This window comes from Cynocephalus volans, chromosome X (genome assembly GCF_027409185.1).
Source record: "Cynocephalus volans isolate mCynVol1 chromosome X, mCynVol1.pri, whole genome shotgun sequence".
NCBI classification, from domain to species: domain Eukaryota; kingdom Metazoa; phylum Chordata; class Mammalia; order Dermoptera; family Cynocephalidae; genus Cynocephalus; species Cynocephalus volans.
In genome coordinates this window covers 93,261,745-93,288,051 of record NC_084478.1, presented here as the reverse complement: position 1 = coordinate 93,288,051, position 26,307 = coordinate 93,261,745, and the positions used below count along the sequence as shown (strand labels likewise).

General features: G+C 34.7%; 1 protein-coding gene and 1 non-coding gene across 2 annotated transcripts in view; one reads left to right on the top strand and one right to left on the bottom strand.

Moving 5' to 3' along the window:
• Positions 1-26,307, bottom strand: part of DACH2 (dachshund family transcription factor 2) — a 551,156-nt gene that overhangs the window by 148,355 nt on the left and 376,494 nt on the right. The window lies entirely within an intron of this gene.
• Positions 5,100-5,206, top strand: LOC134368775 (U6 spliceosomal RNA). Its single transcript, XR_010022484.1, has one exon. It is a non-coding gene; the product is annotated as a U6 spliceosomal RNA (small nuclear RNA).

Below are 26,307 nucleotides of genomic sequence, written 5' to 3'. Positions count from 1 at the left end.
GATCTGCAGAAATGCTGTAGGTTACTGACCACAACAAGGGAGAAACTGTGTCATATAACTTTTCTGGGCCTCAGTTTATTAGTACACAAAATGAAGGAGTTGAACTAGATTGTTTTTAAGGTCCTTTATGAAGCAATGATTCTGTCTAGATTTACTTTGTACTATATAGTTTTCTAAACCCCTATGGTTTTTTATTATACATGCATGTTCTAAAAAGAAATTTTTCTTGTACTCCTTTCTCACGAGTAAACAAGCATTAGACTGGCGACCTTATGTTATCTAAGTCCTATAACTAGCAGTGTGGAAAAAAAAATCCATGGCTTGAAATAAAATTTATAAAAAAAAAAAATAGTGAGTTTCTGTTCTCAACAGAATCTGAACAAAAGTAAGTCAATTTACAATTTCCTAATTGGTTATACTGTGCCTATCCCTTTATATTAGTTTGAAAGCTTTTCTGTCAAAACTGTGAACAAGTAAATTAACTAAAAGAGAACTATAAGTAATCAAATCTTGAGGTTTACAATTAATTAAATGAAATAGTGAGTCAGTTCACTACAATACGGTTTTATATTTTAAAATAACATTTAATTAAATTAACAATCAAGGCATTGCAATTAATAATATCTCCCCAGAAAATGAAAGGCAGTTTAGATCTGCCACATGATTTCAGTCTACCTATCAAGTACTTAGTGCGTTGGCTTGTTTATTTGCATTCAAAGCTACTTTGGGTCAAGTATGATGGACTAAAACATGAATAATGAAACAGCTGGTGGTATGAAATGTTAATGTGATATACCACATTGAATCTAGTGGAAGCAGCTTTGAAATTCACTATAAATCAACTGGGAAGATGTAAATCTTTCCAAACAGAGGTAGTATTCAGTTCATTTTTAGAAGATGTTTATGCTGTAAACTGTGTTCAGAAAAACATTTGGACTATAAAAGATTCAGAAAGCAACTAAGGAAAAAGCTATAAGGATCTAAGAGTAAAAGAACAAAAGAGCAGAGAAGCCACGTGTGAGTAGTTACAGGCTACACAAATGGGAAGCAAATATTACAGTGGTATTTAGGAATCACCATTCAGGGATGGACATAACATTAACAATTACTCAGCTCAGCTCTACTACTATGAGGGAAAGATTGACAAAATACAGCTATGGGAAGTTCTCAAAACACTAGATAGCAGCGGCATTTGGCCAGACATTGGCAAAGCCATAAAATGATGTGGGCTCTAGAAATCAACTATGTTGGCACAGAAATTTCACAAACTTGGTTGAATTACAGATAGATATTAAGAGAAGATACACTCAATCTGTGCTAATGTTCAACTTGCCCTACAAAAACAACAGATTGGAGGACGAACAATAAGGCAGTAAATTTGCAGTTTAGAATGGAGCCAGAGACAGGAAAACTATAATTAGGAACGGTTGGCAGGGCAAGCAGCAAAGCATCGTAGAGAGTACAAACAAAACAGAGCCCAGGAAAAGGCTGGCTACTACTTTGAGCAAACTGTTGTTCCATAGCCTGAAATGCCTAACAAAATTCCAGGTTGCCAAGCAACTGCTTATTTTGCTGTAGACTCTTCTGAAATTAATAGGCATTTAAAAGTTTGAAAGTCTAATAATGTCTTCAAATACTCATATTACATCACTGTTAAAAGACTGAAAGCAAGAGAGAAACGTCTTACCGAACCTGTCTTATATCAACATTTTCCAAACTAAACCCATTTGATTACTTTTTCCACAAAATGTTAAAAGAGAATCAGTTAAAAAAAATAGTGGGGTGGTAACAAAAAGTAAAAAAGGGGGGGCGGGGTAAGGGAGTTCCAAGGCCAAATTAGGCAACACTGGGTCAAACACAAAAAACCTTATATAGCACTTACCATATGCCACACACTCTTGAATGTTCCTTATATTTACTAACTCTAATATTCATAACAACATTAAGAGGGAAATACCATTACTATTCCTACTTTTCAGATGAGGAAACTGAGAGATGAATACTGAATAATTTATCTAATGTCACATAGCTAATTAACCTTGAAGATAGGGTTTAAACCTAGGTACTCCAGGTAGCTCCAGGTTTCTTTACTGAAGATGTTTTCCAAAGCTTTTCATGCATAATATTTATTACGAATTTCCAAAAGAGGTATAGAATGGAATTCTGAGCAAAAAGAGGAAAGCTGGAGGCATTACATTACCTGACTTCAAAATATACTACAAAGCTATAGTAATCAAAACAGAATGGTAATGGCATAAAAACAGACACATGGACCAATAGAACAGAATAGAGAACACAGAAATAAATCCATGTCTCTACAGCTAACTGATGTTTGACAAAGGTTACAAGAACACCAACTGGAGAAAGGACAACCTTTTCAACAAATGGTATTGGGAAAACTAGATATCCATGTGTAGAAAAAAGAAAATAGACCCCTATCTCTCACCATATACCAAAATCAACTCAAAATGTATTAAAGACATAAATGTAAGACCTGAAACTATAAATTTACTAGAAGAAAACATAGGGGTAAAATTCCAAGACATTGGACTGGACAAAAATTTTATGTAGTAGATTTCTACAGCACAGGCAACAAAAGCAAAAATGGGATTACATCAAATTAAAAAGCTTCTGTGCAGCTGAAGAGTCAATCAACAAAGAGGAAACCATCAGAATGGAAGAAAATATTTGCAAACTATTCATCGAACAAGGGATTAATATCCAGAATATACAAGGAACTTAAACAATTCAGGAGCAATAATAATAATAATAATAATAATAATAATAATAATAATAATAATAATAATAATAATAAATAATAATAATAATCTGATTAAAAAATGGGCAAATACCTGAATAGACATTTCTCAAAAGAAGACTTACAAATGGCCAAGAGGTGTAATTTAAAAATACTCAACATCACTAATCATCAAATAAATGCAAATCAAAACCACATGAGATATCATCATACCCCAGTTAGAATAGCTATTATTAAAAAGACAAAAAATAACAAATGTTAGTGAGGATGCAGAGAAAAGGGAACTCTTATATACTGCTGGTAGGAAAGTAAATTAGTACAGCTGTTACAGGAACAGTGTGACGTTCCTCACAAAACTAAAAATAGAATTATCATATGATCCAGCAATCCCACTGCTAGGTATTTATGCAGAGAAAAGGAAATTAGCATACTAAGAGATATTTGAAAATATTTTCTCCCACTCTGTTGGTTGTCTTTTAACTCTGTTAATTGTTTCTTTTGCTGTGCAGAAGCTTTTTAGTTTGATATAATCCCATTTGTTTATTTTTCCTTTGGTTGCCCGTGCTTTTGGGGTCGTATTCATGAAGTCTGTCTCCAGTCCTATTTCCTGAAGTGCTTCTCCTATGTTTTCTTTAAGAAGATTTATTGTTTCAGGGTGTATATTTAAATCCTTAATCCATTTTGAGTTGATTTTAGTATATGGTTGCAAAATATACATCTGACAAAGGATTAATATCCAGAATATATAAGGAACTCAAACAACTTTACAAGAAAAAAACAAGCAACCCAATTAAAAAATGGGCAAAAGAGCTAAGTAGGCATTTCTCTACGGAAGATATACAAATGGCCAACAGACATATGAAAAATGCTCAACATCACTCAGCATCTGGGAAATGCAAATCAAAACTACACTGAGATACCATCTAACCCCAGTTAGGATGGCTAAAATACAAAAGACTCTGAACGATAAATACTGGCGAGGTTGTGGAGAAAAAGGAACTCTCATACATTGTTGGTGGGACTACAAAATGGTGCAGCCTCTATGGAAAATGGTATGGAGGTTCCTCAAACAATTGCCGATAGATCTACCGTACGACCCAGCTATCCCACTGCTGGGAATATACCCAGAGGAATGGAAATCATCAAGTCGAAGGTATACCTGTTCCCCAATGTTCGTCGCAGCACTCTTTACAATAGCCAAGAGTTGGAACCAGCCCAGATGTCCATTATCAGATGAGTGGATATGGAAAATGTGGTACATCTACACAATGGGATACTACTCAGCTATAAAAACAAATGAAATATTGCCATTTGCAACAACATGGATGGACCTTGAGAGAATTATATTAAGTGAAACAAGTCAGGCACAGAAAGAGAAATACCACATGTTCTCACTTATTGGTGGGAGCTAAAAATTAATATATAAATTCACACACACACACAAAAAAAAAAACTGGGGGGGGGGAGAAGATATAACAACTACAATTACTTGAAGTTGATACGACAAGCAAACAGAAAGGACATTGTTGGGGGGGGAGGGAGGAGAGGGAGGAGGGAGGGCAGTTTTGGTAAGGGGCAACAATAATCAACCACAATGTATATCGACAAAATAAAATTTAAAAAATAAATAAATAAAAAAATTTTTTAAAAGAGATATTTGCACCCCCATGTTTATTGCAGCACTATTCATGATAGCCAAGATATAAAATCAACATAGATGTCCATAGAGAGATGAATGGATAAAGAATATGTGGCATATATACCTAATGGAATACTAATCAGCCATGAAAAAGAATAAAATCCTGTAATTTGTGGCAATATGGGTGAGCCTAGAAGACATTATGTTAAGTGAAATAAGTCAATCACAGAAAGGTAAATATCACATGTTCTCACTCATATGTGGAAGCTAAAAAAACAAAAACAAAAAACGCTGCGCTTATAGAAGTAGAGAGTATAATCATGGTTACTAGAGGCTGGGAAAGGAAGGGGGTGGAGAGATAGGGAGAGGTTGTTTAATGGACACAAAATTCCAGCTAGATAGGAAACATATGTTCTAGTGGTGTACAATAGTGCTAGCCGTCTATAATTTAAAATAATTTATTGTATGTTCTCAAATTGCTAGAAGAGAGGAGATCAAATGCTCTCATCACAAAGAAATGATAAAGTTTTGTGATGATAAAAATGCTAATTACCCTGATCAGATCATCACACATTTTATACATGTATTGAAATACAACTCTTTACCCCATAAATATGTATAATCAATATGTGTCAAATAAAAAATATATATTTCTTTAAAAATAAAAAAGAGATTTGGGGCACTTTAAGAAAACATATTTGGGTGCCAGCTTCAGCAGCACATATACTAAAATTGGAACAATACAGAGAAAAATGGCATGGCCCCTGCCTAAGGATGACACACAAATATGTAAAGCGTTTCATGTTTTTGGTGATGGTTACACCGCAACGTGAATGTATTTAATGCCACTTAAGTGTATACTTAAGAATGGTTAAGGTGTACATTGTACCACAATAAAAAAAGCATACTTGGTCAAGTCAGTGATCACCTATAATCAAAAACTGGTAACAAGGATATAAAAGAAGTAAAGGATTATTAGCTTCTGGTATTCTGCCAAATTCTTGACTATTTTTCTCCCATAATTTCTCAAAGAAGGCATTTAAGTTTCAGTTCAAACATGTTAACCAAAATTAATTTTTATTTTAAAACGTGCTTGACTATAGCAGATGTGTTAGAGTACATACAGTGAAACATTTAGCATCTGAACTTACAACGTTTAGAGACAGACACCCACAGAAAAGAGTCACATTTTTAGAAGAAAGCTGAAAAAAAATACTGATCCATTAACTCAATTCACTTTGGATTTGCAAATCAATAATAACAGTAATTAATTGAAGTGATGCCTATATTTGTATGATCTGGTTATTGCTCTGTAGCAGGGATCACTACTAAATAGAAGTGAGAGAGAGAACAAATTAGTATGAACAACATGCTTCTCCAAGCTCATCCATGTTGTTGCAAATGGGAGAATTTCATTCTTTCTTATGGCAGAGTAGTATTCCATGGTGTATATATATCACATTTTCCTTATCCAATCGTCCATCAAAGCACAGAGGGATAAATACCACATGTATTCACTCATAAGTGAGAGCTAAGAAAAAAAGAAGGAAGGAAAGAAAGACCACAGTGGTGCATTGGACTTGCAGAGGGAGAGAGCATACCTAGGGATACAAAGTGGAGTGGGGAAAGGGGGACAGGGAAGGAGGTTGGGGATAATTGGGGCGATAACTGGGTGGGGGACATGGGGTATAATCACAATTTGTGGTAACAGACATGCTGCCAGTATGGATCTGGCCATGACATCTTGGGTACGAGTGCTGACAATTAGCTTTGTACCCCACAAATATTCATAACCAATAAAAAAAATAAATCACAATTCCTTGAAGTTGTTAAGACAAGCGAACAGATATGATGTTGATGGGTGGGAGGGGGGAAAGGGTAGGGGAGGTAGGATTCAGTAAAGGGACACGAAAATCTACTACATTGTATATTGATAAAATAAAATAAAATAAGAAAAAAAAGAAAAAAGGAAAAAAGAAAAATAAATAATATTAACAGCACTAATAGTAGAGAAAAGGGAGGAAAAGGGAAAACAACTGCTATGGGTTGAATGTTGAAACTTAATTTCACCTGCTAGAAACTTAATTCCTAATGCAACATTGTTGGGAGTTGGAGCCTAATAAGATTGTCATGTGGGCTCTGTCTCATGCATTAGTTAGCACAAGAGAGGTTTGTTATAAAAACGAGTTTGGCTCCCTCTTGCTCACTTGCGTGTTGTCTTGCCCTTCCATCTTCCTCCATGGGATGATGCAGCAAAAAGGCCCTCACCAGATGGGGCCCCTTGAACATGGACTTCCCAGACTCCAAAACTGTAAGAAATAAATCTCTGTTCTTTATAAATTACCCAGTCTGGGGTATTCTTTTATAGCAACACGAAACAGGCTAAGACAACAACCTGGCTAAATTCAAATATAGAACAAAAATCAAGTTTGCCTTAAGATAGCTTCCAGAATGGAGAGGAGATTCTAATCATTACACGTGTTTTTAAAATATGCATTTCAGGCAATAAGAAGATGTTTAGGAAGACACACTTTAAGACTTCTTATTGAGGATATTAATATAAAAAGTAATGGCTAATTTCTGTGGAAGTTCATTGTCTCCACATAGTTTGACCTGCTCATTGCAGCTTTAAGACACATACTCCTGCTGCTTTTTGGAAAGTAAGTTCTGCTTGAGTGGAAAACCAGCAATATTTTTCAAAATAAAGTAAAATGAAATATATTTTTGTTTAGAAAGCAAATTCAGGAAGAAAAATGCCTATCCGTTTCTCTTTACAAATAGAATAAATAGTAAATTAGCATCACATAAAAAATCTATTTTGGTCTAAAATTAAACGGTAGTGCTAACTTCTGTACAGCAGCTGGTGAAAATTCAATTGTGTTTTGTGTTAGTTAAAAGGTACCAAACCGTCACTAGGAGAATATTAAACATTGACAATGAACTACCTTCCCAAAAGGGAATTGACTTCCTGAAGATTACTGCCTCTTGTCACTTTTCAGTAGCCGGTCTTCCTTTGGATGCACCATACAAGTGCCAGAGAATCAACTGTGCAATCAATTCTCCACTTTTCAGGATAGTGGTTCTCAACCACTGTCATGCTCTGTTGCCCCAGAGAGCTACTACTATGATTCTTTGTTGTTTTTATTCAACACTATGACATTTTTGTATTCCAAATATTTATATATTACTTAAATGAAGACCAAGAAAAATCCAGCAAAACATGTTGAAATGTTGACTGTCTCAAAAAAACTTTATTTTTCATGTTGTCTGTGTCATATTTATGATAATCAAATGTGTAGTTCAGAACATCAAGAAGGAGCTGAGAAAATAGCAAGGATAGTGCTTGTCTGACCCAAATTATGATGTAAAGAATACTGCACGAGGAATCGGAAGGCGTGGATATTAAAACTGGATTTATCTATAGCTAGCTATAGGCCTATCTTAATTACCTTATAAATCAATTTTCTTATCTTTACAATGAAGTTCAATCCACTGTTAGCCTTCAATGTGTCTATGTGGAACGAGATACTTCCCCAAAAAACACATTGACTTGTTGTTTACTAATTTTATATTTTAGTCATGTCTCCCTTACCAAGGCGGCAAGCTCCTTACTGGCAAAAACTATGTGTAATTCTTAACTTTTATGTTCCCAGGTGCCTGACACAGTAGTGGGTCCATGGTGGTGCCCGGTAAATGACTGTAGAACAACCAAAGATGTGTTGAGAAGGAGCAACACCAGGAGGAAGAAAAGGGCTCCTTGCCCAACACTAGCGTTAGCTTCTCGAGTAGCAGGTCTATTTTGCATTCTCCCCACAGTCACATTCCGCCTGACCTTCCTGCTGAGACATAACAATAGTGAGAAGTGGGCAAGGACAAACATGGTTCAGTCAAACACTAAAAGTTCCAATAGTTCTACCGTTGTTTTACTCTTCGACTGCCTGATGGTTCCATTCTTTATCAGCTTGTGCTTCTGCATACTATACATCAATCATCTGTTTAAAACAAACAATATGTTATATTGAACATAATTCTGTGAAAATCTTGTGACAGAACTTCTCTTTTTCTCAACTTAAGGAGTACACGAAGTTGACTATAGGTGTGTTAATGTAAGTGTATGAACAGTCTTATGGACACATGTCAGAGGTTTCCGTTTGTACAATATGTAAGAAAATGTGAATCCTAATTCTTTTAAATCTAAAACTTTTAAGAGACTAATTCTCAATCTCCAGAAAACAGGCGATTTAAGAGAAGGGCTAAATTATGCCCAATATGATAATTGTATTTAATTACTGTTGTCTCTTGGTATCTGTGAGGGATTGGTTCCAGGACCCCAGTGGATACCAAAATCTACGGATGCTCAAGTCTCTGATATAAAATGACATAGTATTTGCATATAACCTGCCCATATTTTTCTGTAGATTTTAAATCATCTCTAGATTATTTACAATACCTAATGCAATGTAAATAGTCATTTCATTGTATTGTTTAGGGAATAATGACTAGAAAAAAGTTTGTACATGTTCAGTACAGATGCAATTTTTTTAAAAAAGATTATTTTTAATACATGGTTGGTTGATTCACAAATGCAGAACCCACAGATACAGAGGGCCAACTGTATATGTGTACATTGCTACATGTTTTGAGAAATAATATTGATAACTATGTCTCTATTAACTATCAGAATGTATAGTTAATATACTTGAAGCTACCTGAAACAACCAACATGAACAACTGTTATATGAGTTACAAGGGACAGTAAATAGATGACATGAGAATATGGCTCTTATTCTTGAGTCTTCAATGGACACAAGGTATCTAGCAAAATTATCTTTCAAAGTCTATGTTATTTTACCTAATAAAATGTAGTGTGATAACTCAAGAATTCTGTCACCTTTGAAACTCACCAGCATTTTAATAGTTGAATATAATAAAAAATTTTTCTTATTGTTATTTTCATGTTAAAACTACATCTTCTAAATTTCTAAGACCAGAAAAATATGGCTGTCAGAATGACATGGACAAGAATTCTCCTACATTATATATAGTGTTACTTTAAATAAAGCTGCCTTTCTTCTTAGAGCAGTATCATTTCCAGGATGGGTGGGGTTTGGGGATTAGGTGTTATTGCCTCTAACAATTAAAAAATATCTTACAGGCGTGATTTTCTCTTAAATTGCTGTGGAGAATATTATTATCAGTTAAGGCACTAAAATGACACGTTTGAACTACAAGTGTCCAGTATTTCATTATGGCCCAGTAGAATAGATAAGTGCAAAGGAAAATTCTGACCCCTGCTCAAAAGTGTCATAATCTGATATATATAAGTTAGTGCTCAGGTAACAAAAAAATAGGTATAGATTAAATAATTAGGCCAGATCATCAGCGAAGGAAATATCCCTCTTCATACCCCCCATCCCAACACACACATGCACACACACACACATAATAAGAAAAATATTTATGGAGATAGGGGCTGGTTGGGTGATTTACAAGGAGGCACATTCTTTCTGGTTTTCTGAATTCTGTCACAGTACTATTAACAATAAATTCAGAAAGAGATACAAACCATTTTTTCTACCTGCAACCAACAGCTTGAGGTTGCTAAAGGGACACACTAACTCAAATGGATCAAATGATACAGAGGCCGTAAAGAAATTTATCTCTTTCCTAACCTTTTTTCAGTCAGAATTTCAAACATTTTGGTAATAATATGCCTGACCTCAGAACTGCTAGAGCTAAAGATAAACAAACATACACAGCTGGGAGATAGATTAGGATGGAATTGGCCCAGCACAATGTTAGGAATGCTACACTATCTTGGTGGTGAGATAATAAACTCCAACTCTTGCAGCTCTGCAAATTTCTATGAGTATTTTTCCTGTGAATAAGATAGTACATGTTCAGAACAAATAAAATGAGAACAGAAATATCACCCCATATTGATTTGTTCCTTTTCCCATTTTATTTTTTTAGGCCTTTGATATTGTTGGAAGGCTGTGTTTTCCAGAAAGACTGTAGTAACTTATATGGATTGGCATCAATCATGGAGTTTCTAGAGTCAGAGTTATAATTTCGAGATGATCTATACCACCATTCCTCCTGTTGGTGATCCTAGTAATGAACACAGGATCTTAGTTTAGTTATATGTGCTATACTTTTTAAACAATCACCATGTATCTCAGGTAAGACTGATGCATTATTTAAAAAATCAATTTGCTCTGGTTGGTTTCAATTGCACTGGGAGCATAGGAATTTTAAGGAGTTCCACATGAAATAATAGGATTGTATAGATAAAGTGTATTTTACTTTTTAATTTGGATTTCTGCTATCAGTAATTTCAAACACAACATGAATTTTATAAAGCAGATTTTAAATAGTATTACTTCCAAGACATACATTATGTAAGTTTAAAGGGTATATATTGACTCTGTAAAAGGAACTATGGATTGCACAGCCACTTTTTAATTTGTCTGCATTCCTTCTCAGATGGACTTCTTGAAGAACTTTCTGAGTGATCTCCCTGACTCTAACTCTTCCCCTCTCCAGTCTATGCTATACCCCCTTATTAGTGATATTTTCATAAAGAGCAAGATTTTCACATGCCTCACCTGCACAAAAGTGTTTAGTGGCTTGCATTGCCTGTACAATAAAGTTCAAAACTTTTAATGTGGCATTTACACTTTCCTACAATCTGCTACCACCCATCTTCACAGGCAGAACTCCTACGCTTTTCCATCACATACCCAGTACTCTAGGTAGACTGAGCACTCTGTTACCCATACAAACTTGGTACTTGCTCATCTTGACACCTTTGATGATTTGTCTCTTTTGCCTGGAACACTTTTATCCCTGTTCTGCCAACTGCAGCCTAACTAACCTTTAAGGCACAGTTTACATGCCACCAACTCGAAAAAGATTTCTTTAATTCCCACAACTAGAAGTAATTCTTCTCTTCTTTGAACTTTCCCGTAGTACTTTACATAGACATATTTATGTGAACACATTTATCACATTCTGTGTTTTATTTTTATTATGTCTACAAGTAGGTCTCACCTTACAATCTAAAACAAACACTGTGAAGGCTGCTATAGCACACTGACTAGCCTTACTCAGTTTTGTTTTGTTAGCAGAATCTAGAATAGTGTTAAACATGCAGGTTGTACTTGATAAATATATGCCTAATGAATTTGCCATTCTATAAAATAGAAGTTTAATAAAGGTAATGGAAAGATCTTCAATACTTAGAACATAATCTTACACATGGGTAAAGAGTATTCACATACACATGTATACACTTACATCAAACACCGTTTTTTTTCTTTTTAGATCAACTAATCATCATGTGCTGTCATGTCTCTTGTGTCTTTAATATATCATGAAAATTTCCCTATACTGTACTTAATCGATGATAGGAAGAATGAAAAATGTATAATCCTTCCTAAAGGTATTAAGATATTTCTTAAACAAAGTTTTTTTTTTTTTAATATCTAAGTTGAAAGAAGTATTTGCCCCTGATTAACCATGGAATAGCTATGACTGGTGAGAGGGAAATTACATTACAAATGAGCAGATACCTGTTATCAAATTACAAGGCATTTTCATCAAAAGACCTAAAAGGCAGCAGATTGACCAGTTAACATGTTTCCACTGACCTGGGGGAATTTTTTTTTTCCCAGTTAATAGCTCCTGAAGAATGCTTCCTTTTGATTCTTGTCTCTGACACAAAAATGATTGTCCCATTTAACCAGTCTTCTATCACATATATCAGAGAATCCTATTTACTCACACACTACTGGAACATTAAAACACAATAGAGTGATTGTCTCTAAAAGAAAAATTTAAAGATTGGCTTTTTTTTTTTTTGCCCCAAAAGGGGGCTGAAATCAAAAGCTAACTTTAATAGATGTTTGACTAAGGTCATACTCCTAGGAAATGGAACACTGAAGATGAAAGAAAAGGAACAGGTTTGGCTTTTGATCTCAGCCAAATCCATTTGGCATTGTTTAGCTTTTATATAATACTTCAGTTTTAGGTGATATCATGACTGAAATGAATTGGCTTTCTTCCTGAGGCCTTAATAGCTCTGTATTACTTTGGCATTTAGCAAAGTTTAGTAAAAGATTCCTACTTTCTGAACTGTTATTCCAGTATTAGTTGTAAACAGATTTTCTTCATTATAAGTACCACTATCATATGATATCCATGATAGATATTCAAAACTATAAAAGGCAGCTCAGAAACTAATTCTTATAAAATATTCTTCAAAGAAAATCATCACTGAAGTCACTACAATTTGTAAATAGTGAAGGGCCTTCTTAATTTTAATCTACATTACTTTGAATGTACATTTTCCACGAACTAGAACAATTTGATTGCTACTTTGTAGTTCAGCATTGGAGAGAGCCAATGTAAGAGAAAAAAGAGAACTGTTTAGAAATGTTACATACATTATCTCATTTAATCTTCAAAACAACTCTATGAAAATGAAAGAACTATTATGCCAATTACACAGATCAGGAAAGTGAGCAAGGAAGAGATTGACTAACATGGGAAAGATCACATAGCAAATAAGTAATAAGGCAGAAATTTGAACCAAGCTTCATCTAATTCCAAAGTTTTATTCTTTCCATGATACTATTTAATTATTAAAATGCAAGAAAAAAAACCAGTTTCTTTTTTTTTAGTTCCATGAATTAAGTGATTCTAAAAACTGTAGCAATAATTTAGTTAGGCTTGTATATCCAGTATGGGGCATTATTTAAGATGTGAAGGAAGATCTATACCACTTAATTTATCAAGCACTTGTCTAAATAACTCATGCCTTCCCAAATTATGTTTTCTCTAATGTTTACAAATTATCACTGTGAAAGTTTAGGATATTGTGTCTTATTTCTTGAATTATCCTAATAATTGTCTCAATGTGCCACTTCTCTTTGCAGGTGAAAGCTGTCTGTAACTATCTACATCTTCAATGATTTGGAAAAAAAAAATAGAACACGTGCTTTCTAGGTGACAGCTTCCCATCATTTATTAAAAGGCTTTACTCAGGAATCTTTTAAAGACAATGATCACTGCTAAGCTCAATGATTCTAATGAGAAGCTGTAGCTTACAAATTAATAGATTAACAAACGCTTTTAGAAGGAAATAGAAAAAGGTCAAAATGAATACCATATATAACAGCCTCTTCTTAATATATCTTAAACATTTCCACTTTATTAAAAGACAGACCCACAGTTCTTATGTCCCACTAGCATCTAAAAAAGGGGATGTCAATCAAAAAGATTAAGGACTCTGTACTGAAAACTGACGGCTACGCAGAATTGGAGATACCCCTCAAATCAACTTGTCTTTGAAAAACATGGGGTAGATTAGGATATCCTCTTTCTCTCTTTTCTTCTATTTTCCTTGCTTGTCAAAAGATTATTTACTGCCATTTATTCCTCTCCTGCATTGATCGCACTCCTCAATCCGCCACCCTATCCCTTTCACAGTCCTTCTCAATCACAAACAGAAGGCACAGGAGAAAAAATAATAAGAGAACTGTGTAAATGCTATCTGGGATAAATCAAAATTTAAATTTAAAGGATAGAAGGCTCAGATTAAAATATTTTTGAGACTCAGAGGATTTACAGTATGTTTGGCATTCCAGCTTCAAAGAGAAAACAGACCAATACGTCAAGGGAATATTGAGGGTGTTTTTCTATCTTTTGAGGTAAAAAGCTCTGTAAGGAGAAGCATGTCAAATTCAGAAAGCATGTCATTAAGATTTAGCAGTTATTGTCTCTTGCCTTTTTATGAGTGTGAGTGTGAGGAAGCTAGAGAAAGCTGATGATCATGTTGTCCCTGGAAAATGAAGGTGCTTACCCCATGTTTCAAAACAATTAGCCAACTCCAGTCCTGAAAGTGAGAGAACCAAGCACAGTGGAGAGTCTCAGCAGTTACCTGATTAAAGAGGCTGTCCTAGTTGATGTCTTTTGTCTACATACAATTTTAAAAGCAACTAACTTTTTCCATTTTAAAATGTATGACCATAAAATACTACTTAACAGTTGACTGGATACACCTTACCTTTACTGCCAAAGGGTGAAGGTAGAGGAAGAGCGAACAGAACATTTCAGTAACTGAAGGCTGAAATAAAGTAAAATTTAACCACTTTAATTCTGTGGATATCTAATAGAATAAGTTTGTAAAGTCACCCTTCGAATAGTCATGGCTATGTTTCTCATATCAATAAGAGTTAATTTCAAGTTGGCAACCTATGTAGAACAGTCAGTGAATAAAAAGAAACATATTTTAGATTTGTCATAATTTTTCCCAGTGAAACTCATCTTTAGGGAGCTACATATATCAAAGACTGAAATAAGTTCATTTTAGATTAAAATATTTCTTAATGTTAAAATTATGATGAAAAAATTGTGACTAATAAAAGCATGCTTTTTAAAACCTTTTTGACCTGCATTTAATTGAAATATTTTATATTTCAGCTGCTAGAGCCTTAACAAATAGAACACTGTTTCTCCTTGCATCTACCTTCTAAATGCATTGTAATTTTTTTTTGTTTATAATGACTTGGTATTGTAAGCATTTAATGAATGCCTACATTAGCACAACTCTAAGCATTTTCATTTTTAAAATGTGATTAAACTATCAGGGTAATGTAACTATAGGCATAGCATTGTATTATCAGCCTGAGCACAACTGATACTATATCTTTTGTTCATTCAGCAATACACTTGCACAGCTAGTGTGGGGGAAAAGCTGATAGGTGGGTATTATGCAGCATCTGAAATCCTAAAGACCATGGTTTACTTAATAGCACTGTTAGTCAGGATCTATGGCAAAGAAATCTCAAGAGTTGATTGTTAATGTCACAAAGTGCATAGGATGACTTTTTAAAAAGTTTCTTCCTTATAGGTAGAAAATCTTGGGGTAAATAAATTGGTGTAATTTACACTATATTAAAACTCTTTCTCTCATATATTCCCTGTACCCACTGACTTCTTTAAGAAGAAATTCACAAACAATATTGGCCTAGAGATGCTTTTCTGGCTTCACAAATACTCGGTTAAATGTTTTTTGTTTTGTATTGTTACATAGGTCAGTTGCCCAAGTCTAAACCATAGATATTCAACTATAACAAACATAGCTTTTTCAAAGGAAATTTTTACATAGACTTATTTTATACTTTTATGTGGTAGGGTTCCTGAAAGACCTACTAAAACAGGTATTTGAATATTTCATCTTCATTTTTACAAAAAATATTTTTAAGATCCTGATTAGATTTGATGATCAAGTATCTTTTTCAGCATTGACATAGAAACTTCTAGTTGAAGAAAATTCATTTTAGACTATCAAGTACATTTTCATGGAAAGTTATAAATCAATATGAACAGCTGGACTACGTGGGAAAAAATATAACAGAAAGTATGGTATTTTAAAAGCTAGAACTGAACCCAAGTCATCATGAGACATGATTCTATACAAATTTTAAAAAGTTAGTGAGTAAATAAAATTTTTTAAAATAATTCTTAAAAAAATTAGTAGGTAGATATTTTCAGTCAAGTCAAAAATATAGCTGGTAGGTCAACTCCAGTGTGATAGACCATGTAGTTTACATAAATGAGCAAGTATAAATTCTTCTTCCTTCCCCAAATTCCCAAAACTTTCCATTTTGAAATTATGCATTTAGAAATAACTGAAGTATAATTGAGAGCTAAATAAAATATAAGGCAACTGAAAGAAATCTAATGTAAAGGACAAAAAAAAACTGCTTATGAAAAATCTGAAACTCAAAATATTGTCTTTTAACTTTGCATATTATCATCTATATATCTATTTGGCTATTTAAAATATCAATATAAATAATAGTTTACATCTATATATAGATTCATAGTTTATATTAAAAAATTGCACATATATTTAATCATCAGGAAATTTACACAAAGTAGTATAGTCTAAACGTAGATCATGTCAATAAGTTTATATTATGAACACCTACTATGTACAAGACACATTTATCCATTTTATATTGCTATGATAGTAAAGACTATAAAGAAAAGCAACAAAAAATATGGAAAAGTTTTTTAAAAATTATGACTCATTCTTCCATTTTTCTATTTTATTCATAATTAACAGAATATAGTAATACTTTGCATGGAAGCACTAAAATAAGGTTCATTGAGCTCATAAACTGTGTCTCTCAGTATAATAGTTTGTTTAATATACATTATCTCAGTCAATTCTCCCAATAATTCTAAGAAATTGAAAATTATCTCATTTCATAGGTAAGGAAAGAGAAACAAAGAAATGTTAAGTACGTTGGCCCATTCAAATCGCTAAGTGATGGTGGAAAGAGAATTCATCGCAAGGCTTTAATTACAAGCTAATGATGTTATATATCGGACTGCTTCAGGATACATTGTCCAAAATGGAATCTTTTTAAAAGTCAGAAAAATCCTTATTGTACATTGAAAAATCACATTTGTTATGGTACTGGTATTCGAGAATTTTTTGATAGTAGAAAAGGCACGAAATATTTGGTTACTTCATGCATCTTTAACATGTACTGTATGAGGGTCAATATAAATGTTACTAATATTTGTAGAAAACAAAGTGTTACCAATGTTTGTAGAAAACAAACTTCTTATGCTATAAGCTTTAGGCAGTTAAGTGATTGCTGTCTATAAAGTCAATGTGGTATAGAGGAAAGATTATAGGCTGAGGGGGCAGAGGGATTTATATTCAAATACTACTTTAGTTACTCCCTAGGTGTATGATCATGTGCAAATTCTCAGCATTCTCACTTATAAGATAAAGTAAATGATATTTTACAACTTGTGGGGTTGCTGTGAGAATTAAGATAGATCATGAAAATAATACCTCTGCATACGCTGGGCAGTCAGTAAATATAGCATATTATTATTAGTTTTTGAACTATGAAGTCCAGTTTCCACCTCCAGACCATGGTGATCTGCAGACACATAAACCTGGTTTTAAATTTTACCTCTACCACCTACTATGGCCAAGTCACTTTATCTGTCAGAACTCCAATTCTCCATATATAAAATGGAGCAACAATATCCATTCAAAGTATTGTTGTAAGAATTAAAAAAGATGAAGAGATGGTAGTCTGACTCATAAAGGATCTGCATCTGCTAATTATGTCCTAGAAAGATGTGAAATGTCACTTCAAAGGAGAAAAGAAACCAAAAATACAGTTGAATTGCTTTATACAACTCAAATCCACACTCTGGTAACAACAGAAATGGTCTGTCTTCAGATGAAGAGATTCTACAATTCTGATTTGCCTTAAGGTCTCTTTCAGAAAGGACTAATAGGAATAGGTTATATTAGGCACTTTAAAAGCTTTCAAGGTGTTCTAACATTTTATGAACCTATTTGTTTTGTTCCTCTCACAAAGAAGGCTTTGTATGAGAAAAAAAACTTAGAACTGTAAGGAATAGACACTTACAAGAAACTTGCTATTCCTTTACAAATGTTGGGTGGGAACTTGTATTAGCAAAATTAAAGTAATTATATATATAAATATATATAACTATATATATATATATGTATTTTTCCTTTTGTAGGTTCAAGCATTCTAAGCTCCTTTTGGAAACTATCCTCAGTACAGTTCACCATAAATGAGGGTATGAATTAACCCATTTTTGCTGATGAACAATGATGACTTGAGTTGTGTTTCCATCAAAATCTTCTGGGCAGCAAGATTTGTAGGATTTTCCACAACCATCCTAAGCCTTCTGCTATGGCACAAATAGCAATGGCCTGTTTTCTACTGTCAATGTCAACAGAATTAAAATGTCAACAAACTAAAATATCCATTGTGAAAGTAGCAGAAAGGACACTGACCAAAGAATCAGGAGAATAATGGTAAACACTGAGCATCAATTTTCTCACCTCTGAAATGGGACTAATAGCTTCTCTGCAGAGATTTTGCAAAGTGTCAATGAGATAAAAGATATGAAAACTACTTTTGCAAATATTAAAGTTTCCAAGAGAGTCGTTTATCTCAAGGCCTTTTTAAATGGTCCCAATATCATATTTTTCTTTTTTCTATTTTTCCAATATCATTTTAAGAATTACTTATCAAAAGTCTGAGTACAATTGCAAATGAATTCTGTTACCCATTAACAAGCTTGCTTGTTTGGGTATTCCAAGATTCCCTAAACACTATCAAGTTAAATCCAAGATAATGAACCTCAACATACTTATAGTTAAATAGTGATGAGTATTCATTTATCTCTCTAGATCATATAGGCATTTGGTCAAGGAGCCTGCGGGGGGGAAAAAAACAACATTCAAAAAACAAACAACATTCAAAATGTTTTCTTTACAATGAGAACTACAAATCACTACTGAAAGAAATTAAAGAGGGCACAAAAAGGTGGAAAAACATACCATGCATTTGGATGGGAAGAATTAACGTTGTGAAAATGTCTATACTACCCAAAGCAATCCATAGATTCAATGCAATTCCATATCAAAATACCAATGACATTCTTCACATAAACAACAACAAAAAAATCCTAACATTCACAGAGAACAACAAAAGACACCGAATGGCCAAAGCAATCCTGAGCAAAAAAAAAAAAAAAAAGCCAGAGGAGTAACATTACCTGATTTCAAATTATATTACAAAGCTATTGTAACGAAAACAGCATAGTACTGACATAAAAATAGAAACTCAGATCAGTGGAACAGAATAGAAAACCCGGGAATCAACCCACATACTTACAGCCAACTGGTCTTTGACAAAGCCAACAAGAACATAAATTGGAGAAAAGACAGCCTCTTCAATGAATGGTGCTAGGAAAACTGGACATCCATATGCAGAAGAATGGAACCAGACATGCACCTCCTGCCATATACCCAAATCAATTCAGAACGGATTAAAGACTTAAATATAAGACCTGAAACCAAAAAATTACTAAAAGAAAACATAGGGGAAACACTCCAGGAAGTAGGGCTGGACAAAGACTTCATGAATAAGACCCCAAATGCACAAGCAACAAAAGAAAAAAATAAACAAATGAGATTATATCAAACTAAAACACTTCTGCACAGCAAAAGAAACAATCAACAGAGCAGAAAGACAACCTACAGAATGGGAGAAAATATTTGCAAACTATACATCTGACAAGGAATTAATATCCAGAATATATAAGGAATTCAACTACATAATGAAAAAACAAATAATCCAATTAAAAATTGGGCAAAGGAGATGAATCGACATTTTTCAAAGAAGACATACAAATGGCCAACAGGTACATGAAAAAATGCTCAACACCACTAACCATCAGAGAAACGCAAGTCAAAACCACATTGGGATATCATCTCATCCTAGTTAGACTGGTCATTTAAAAGACTGAAAATAACAAATGCTGGTGAAGATATGGGGAAAAGGGAACCCTTCTACACTGTTGGTGGGACTGTAAATTAGTAAAACCACTATGAAAAACAGTATGGAGGTTTCTCAAGCAACTACAGATAGAAACTACCACATAATCCAGCAATCCCAGTGCTGGGTATACATCCAAAGGAATGGAAATTATCATGTCAAAGGGACACCTGCACTCCTATGTTCATCATAGCTCTATTTATAGTAGCCAAAATATGGAGCCAACCTAAATGTCCATTGACAAACAACTGGATAAGGAAAATGTGGTATATATACACCATGGAATACCACTTAGCCATAAAAAGAATGAAATTCTGCTATTTACAGCAACATGGATGAGCCTGGAGAAAATAATGTTAAGTGAAATAAGCCAGACACAGAAAGAGAAATACCGTATGTCCTTACTCATAACTGGGTCGGTGGAAGGAAGGAACAAAGGAACGAAGGGGGGGGGGGGAGGGAAAGAAACCACCATAATACCTTGAACTTTCAAAAGTAGACAATAAACCTAAGGATACTAGAGATGGGGGGAGGGAGGAAGGGGGATTGGGGAGTGACTGGTCAGATAGGGGCATAAAGAATAATTATGATTGGTAATAATGAATATGCTAATAAAAAAACTAAAAAAAAAATGTTTTCTTTAACAGATAAGGTTTCTTGCGTGAAAAATTGAAGCAGGTTTCTTCAAGAAAATTATATTGCCATACTATAGTTTCCCTTTGAGTAAAATGCTGAGCTGTGCTAACTCATCTTTGATATTTGTATAATGTGCACAGTAATAAGTTTGTCAGAAGACTCAACATCAATTTATAACAAAAAGTGTATTCTGCACTTTGCCTTTATGAAGTATATGAGAATTATGTAGAAATAGGTTGAATAATATTTTATGTTAGGTCTTAAGCATGAAAATTGAAGGACCTGCCCCATCTGCTGAAACAGACCATGCGACTGATTTATGCCATGGGTCCTGAATTATTGATGCATATGCTTATATATTATATTTTATAAGAGGTATCAAGGGATCACACCATCTGGCAAGAAAGCATCAATGATAGCACCTTATTCTCAGCAAACACTAGAATCCAGATAACCCAATAACATAACCATTTTTTTATTAAGAGTTTCTACGGATACAGGTAAAACAAAAAACTGGAGATGCTTTGTTTCAACTCCCCAAATCCAAGAAGTTATCCACTGAAAAAAAAAGGTGAGAGTTAGAGGAGTATCAGCACTGACAGGAGTGAGAAGTTGAAAAGACCCTGAGGGTCTTCCATCTAAGAAACACAGACTTTTTTATTAACTATAAATAAATTATAGATTATTTAAAAAATAAAACTACTGAAAGAACAAAGCTTATAATTTTAGGTGAGAAATTAGCACATCATATCCATTTAAGAAATAAAGAGCTTTCTTGTAGAAAACTTTTATATAACAAATTATGTTCAACTGCTTTTTCATGTTAACACGCATTTGACTTCCAATATGCAAACCTAGATGTTTAGCTAGGAAAAAAATGTAGAAAAACAAAAATTTAGATCACTTATAAAGATGTGTTTCCTGTTATTTTCCTAAGTATCGTGAAGCTTTGGAAAACTATTTCAAGTCCTAGAACAATGGATAAAATGTGAACTATCTTTTAAAACTAGCTGCAATAACATAAGCTCTGACACTGCAAATACAGAGCCTGGTATATAGCAGGCTCTCAATAAATAGTTCCCTTGCTTCCATCTATTCTTCTTTTAAATAGAGAAGAGATTTCTCAGGAATAAATTTGGCTATTTTAATAGTATATTAACTCTTCTAGGTGCCTCTGGATCATGTAGTAGTAAATTATTTCTACCAATACCAGAGAGTGTCAAAGAACTTTGAGGAATATCCAAAAAGTAAAATGCACTGGGAGAATTTGGCCACTTCTTATAAGGAAAAAATTTGTCATATGATCACTCATCCAAGAATTAAGATTATTCCAAATAAACTACTACTATTTCCCCACAATAGCAGAAGAAATGCTATAGAAGAAAATATTTTCAACTGACACTACACATGAATGCTAGTCTCTGCTTGGCCATCGATTCAACCTTTAAACTTGGGCAAGTTACAATTCCCTATGTGGGCCTTGATGGCCTGATCTGGAATATGAGATGGGTGAATTAGATGAGTTCAAGTTTACTTTCCAGTTCCAACACATTACAGGTATAATATTTTACTTTTACCATAGAAACCAAGTTCCATTATCATAAATAACTGACAAGTGAATCATCTCAACTTCTAATCTTCTCATACAAAAAGACAGTGCTTCTGATAAATGATAGTTTGAAGGAAAAAACCTGCGATAAGAATGAACCATAAAGGGCCGACCCCGTGGCGCACTCGGGAGAGTGCAGCACTGGGAGCGCAGCAGTGCTCCCACCGCGGGTTCGGATCCTATATAAGGATGGCCGGTGTGCTGACTGGCTGAGAGTGGTGCGGCTGGTCACAAAAAGACTAAAAAAAAAAAAAAAAAAAAAGAATGAACCATAAAGGACTATTTCTGTAATTCTAAAGCTTGGATGGACTTGGCCATTGAAACCTTTAAATTTACCTGGTTTTTTTTAAACACAAATAAAAATTATATTAGATTTTTATATCAGTTTATATTTCTCACCACCATTTAAAAAAATTACAGTTTAATCTAACATTCTTGCCACAACGTTTCAAAAGAGAAATAATCTTTCAAATAAACGTTTATTCGGGGCGTTTCAAGATGGCGGTGGCTGCGGCGGTTGGCGCGGAGTAGCGGAGGTGGAAAAGGTGGCCACTGGGCCTCAGGCAGCCGAGAAACTTGTGGAACTTCCTCTTGCCATCTCTTAAGGGAGGACCGCAGCTGCTGGCCGGTCGTGGGGCTGACCGCCACTTTGCCCCCGGCAGGAGAGGCTGCCTCATTTACAGGCAACAGCTTTGAACTGTGGAGCAGGAAAAGAACTGTTTCTTAGCTGCAAAAGTGAGTCTCGAAACAGGGAACACGGCGCCAGGGCTGCTGTGGATGCAGACAGCATCCCGGAGGCCGGGGCCGCGCTGAAGGCAGCCAGCTGCCCTATTCAGGATTCGAGGTTTCAGGCCAACATTAAAGAAGATTCCTCGGAGCGCCCGACCTGCACCGCGACTGAACAGCCCGAGGCGGCAGCGGCCGAGAACGGGGAATGCGACAAACCAACCCCCAGCCACAATGAATAAACACCAAGAAAAAGATACCAGAAATACAAAAAATCAAGAAAGTACACCACCAAAAGTTAAAAAATCTAGAACTCTAGATCCTGTAGAACAAGAAGCCCTTGAAATGACTGACAAGGAATTTCGAGTGATAATTCTAAGGAAACTGAATGAGATACAAGAAAACTCAGCTAGACATCATGATGAAATGAGGAAAAGTATACAGGACCTGAAAGAGGAAATGTACAAGGAAATCAATGTCCTGAAAAAAAATGTAGCAGAACTTGCTGAACTGAAGAAGTTATTCAGCGAAATAAAAAACACAACGGAGAGTTTAACCAGCAGGCTTGTCGAAGTTGAAGAGAGAACCTCTGAACTTGAAGATGGGCTGTTTGAAATAACACAAGCAGACAAAAAGAAAGAAAAAAGAATCAAGGACATGGAAGAAAATCTGAGAGAGATATCAGACAACCTCAAGCGCTCAAATATCCGAGTCATGGGTATTCCAGAAGGGAAGGAAAATGGAGATTCCATTGAAAACATATTCAACAAAATAGTGGCAGAAAACTTCCCAGGTATAGGAAAAACCACACATTTTCAGATCCAGGAAGTTCAACGATCTCCAAACGTATTCAACCCAAAAAGGCCTTCTCCAAGACATGTCATAGTCAAATTGGCAAAACTCAGAGACAAAGAGAGAATCTTAAAAGCTGCAAGAGAGAAGAGTCAAATCACCTATAAGGGAGCCCCAATCAGGCTAACATCAGACTTTTCATCACAAACCCTAAAAGCTAGAAAGGAATGCGATGATATATTCAAAATACTAAAAGACAAAGATTGCCAGCCAAGAATACTCTACCCTGCAAGGCTATCCTTCCGAAATGAAGGGCAAATAGTATATTTCTCAGACAAACAAAAACTGCGGGAGTTCACTACCACATGACCACCCATACCAGAAATCCTCAAGGGAGTACTGGGTTTGGTTCCTGAAAAATAACTACCACTGCAACAAAAACCCAAGAAAAATCAATACCCACTAGTATAATAAAAATGGCATTCATGAAGAGAAAACAAGCAAACAAAAACGCTATCTACAACCTAAGGAACCAACAAACACAGAAATCAAACAGTAAATCAGAAAGCAAGGAACAAAAGACACCTAAGACTACCAAACAACCAATAAAATGCTAGGAATAAATCAACACCTTTCAATAACAACTCTTAATGTAAAAGGCTTAAATTCCCCAATCAAAAGACACAGACTGGCTGACTGGATCAAAAAGGAGGACCCAACTATATGCTGCCTACAAGAGACCCACCACACCCATAAAGATTCACACAGACTAAGAGTGAAAGGATGGAAAAAGATTTACCATGCAAACAGAAAAGAAAAACGAGCTGGAGTAGCTATTCTTATATCTGACAAAATAGACTTTAAACTAAAAACCATAAAAAGAGACAATGAGGGACACTACGTAATGATAAAAGGACTGATCCATCAAGAAGAGATAACAATCATAAATATGTACGCACCCAATGTTGGAGCAGCCAGATTTATAAGACAAACTCTATTAGACCTAAAGAAGGAAATAGACACTAATACCATAATAGCAGGGGACCTGAACACCCCACTGTCAATATTAGACAGATCATCTAGGCAAAGAATCAGTAGAGAAACACAAGATCTAAACAAGACTCTAGACCAATTGGAATTGGCAGATATCTACAGAACATTCCACCCAACAACCTCAGAATATTCATTCTTCTCATCAGCACATGGATCATTCTCCAGGATAGATCACATATTAGGTCACAAATCAACTCTCAATGAAATCAAAAAGATTGGAATCATCCCATGTATCTTCTCAGACCACAATGGATTAAAACTAGAAATTAATAACAAACGAAACTCTGGAAACTATACAAACACATGGAAATTAAACAGCATTCTACTTAATGACATATGGGTCCAAGACGAAATCAAGCAGGAAATCAAAAAATTTATTGAAACTAATGAAAACAATGATACATCATACCAAAACCTGTGGGATACTGCAAAAGCAGTATTGAGGGGGAAATTTATTGCATTAAACGCTCACTTCAGAAGAATGGAAAGATGGCAAGTGAACAACCGAACACTTCACCTTAAAGAACTAGAAAAACAAGAACAATCCAAACCTAAAGTAAGCAGACGGAAAGAAATCATTAAGATCAGAGCAGAACTGAATGAAATTGAAAACCAAAAAACAATTCAAAAGATCAATGAGTCAAAAAGTTGGTTTTTTGAAAAGATAAATAAAATTGACAAACCATTAGCATGGCTAACAAAAAAAAGAAGAGAGAAGACTCAAATAACAAAAATTAGAAATGAAAAAGGCGATATTACAACTGATTCATCTGAAATACAAGGAATCATTCGAGACTACTATAAACAACTATACACCAACAAATTTGAAAATCTGGAGGAAATGGATAAATTTCTGGACACACACAAGCTCCCAAAACTTAACCGTGAAGACGTAGAAAATTTGAACAGACCAATAACAATAAAGGAGATTGAAGCTGTTATCAGAAGGCTCCCAACAAAGAAAAGCCCAGGACCAGATGGATTCACAGCAGAATTTTACCAAACATTCAAACAGGAATTGACACCGATTCTTTACAAACTATTCCAAAAGATTGAAACGGACGCAAATCTCCCAAACTCATTCTATGAAGCAAACATCATCCTGATACCAAAACCAGGTAAAGATATAACCAAAAAAGAAAACTACAGGCCGATATCCTTGATGAATATAGATGCAAAAATCCTCACTAAAATACTAGCAAACAGAATACAGCAACACATACGTAAAATTATTCATCACGATCAAGTGGGATTCATCCCAGGGATGCAAGGTTGGTTCAACATACACAAATCAATAAATGTGATACACCATATTAATAAACTCAAACACAAGGACCATATGATCATCTGTATAGATGCTGAAAAAGCATTTGATAAAGTTCAGCACTCATTCATGACAAAGACCCTCTATAAGTTGGGTATAGAGGGAAAGTATCTCAACACAATTGAAGCCGTATATGCCAAACCCACTGCCAATATCATCCTGAATGGGGAAAAGCTGAAAGCTTTTCCTTTAAGAACAGGAACTAGACAAGGATGCCCACTCTCACCACTCCTATTCAACATAGTGTTGGAAGTACTAGCCAGAGCAATCAGAGAGGAGAAGGAAATAAAGGACATCCAGATTGGAAAAGATGAAGTCAAACTGTCCCTGTTTGCAGATGACATGATTCTA